The 1,160-nt window shown below is 48.1% G+C and overlaps 1 non-coding gene across 1 annotated transcript; it reads right to left on the bottom strand.

Annotated features, from left to right (window-relative positions):
• Nucleotides 1-909: 909 nt before the first annotated feature.
• On the bottom strand, nt 910-981 carry Pmar_PMAR012201. The gene has a single exon. It is a non-coding gene; the product is annotated as a tRNA-Arg (tRNA).
• Between the last annotated feature and the right edge of the window lie 179 nt (nt 982-1,160).

Below are 1,160 nucleotides of genomic sequence, written 5' to 3'. Positions count from 1 at the left end.
TGTTGCAATTTTGGGAATGATTATCCGCCGAATTTCGCGGTTGGGACTTTCGGGTCCCACACGGTTTCTGTCGCAACGTGCGATGCTTTCACTCCACTACCCACTACTCCCATCTAACTAAATGACTGAATGATATCAGATAACAGGCCGTCCACAGTGTTAAATAATTTGTAGGATTGAGTGGAGGGAGTGGACCAATGAGCGAGCAAAATTGAACTGTATAGAACTCTACGAAACCTGGCACCAGTTTGATAACGATAATGTGTTGTGTATCGTAGTTGGACTACGATATCATCCGCCGGATGACACCCGGGGACTCTGAAAAGGCCACGTTTAATAGGGAGAAGGGCGTGGAATAGAAACAGGGAGTGATGTGATGAAAGAAAGAGACATGTATAATCCCGGCGGGACTTGAACCCGCAACCTTCGGCTCCGGAAACCGACACGCTTCTATTGCGCCAAGGTATAACGCGAATTGAGTTACTCAATTACATCTTAAGTTCAACTTAGGAAGAGTTGACCCTCCCTCAACGAATCAACGTCGAATCAAAGTCTTTCCGAATGTCAGTGCTAATCAAGGATCAGCATCATTTACGATGATCGCTCGTGGGCAGTGTTCTGAGGCCCGTTGTGCCGGCCACCTAATTGTACTTGCATGCGACCCTGATGGGCACGCGTGCTTTTGCTCGGGCCGAGCTATGGCCATCCCTATTATTATTAGATAGATATGTAGATCCGATAGCTAAGCTATTCAAGTTAGTCTTTTCTTGAGACTTCAATGGCAATGAGTTCGGTCCATGGCGGCATACGCACAAGATCGAATAGCAGCACGGAGTTCTACTGTTAGACCAGAACGATAAAAGAGAATACAAAGGGGGACTTGTACGTGATAAAGGTAAAGGCCAAACTTAATCCCGGCGGGACTTGAACCCGCAACCTTCGGCTCCGGAAACCGACGCGCTTCCATTGCGCCACGAGATCGATGGAAACGCTCCATCTTGACCTCACGCTCCCGTTGACAATCTCCATGACGGGAACGAAGACGATAATGTATGGATACTATTCATTGGATAGTAGAGGCAAGCCTTACCTGGCAAGGTCGATCGGGCTCCCCCTCTTGCCTTCATGCAGCGGCTACTAACCGATATGATAGTAGTTGG

This window comes from Perkinsus marinus (assembly GCF_000006405.1).
Source record: "Perkinsus marinus ATCC 50983 genomic scaffold scf_1104296960364, whole genome shotgun sequence".
In the NCBI taxonomy this organism is placed as follows: Eukaryota; Perkinsozoa; order Perkinsida; family Perkinsidae; genus Perkinsus; species Perkinsus marinus.
This window is presented reverse-complemented; position numbering and strand designations above follow the sequence as displayed.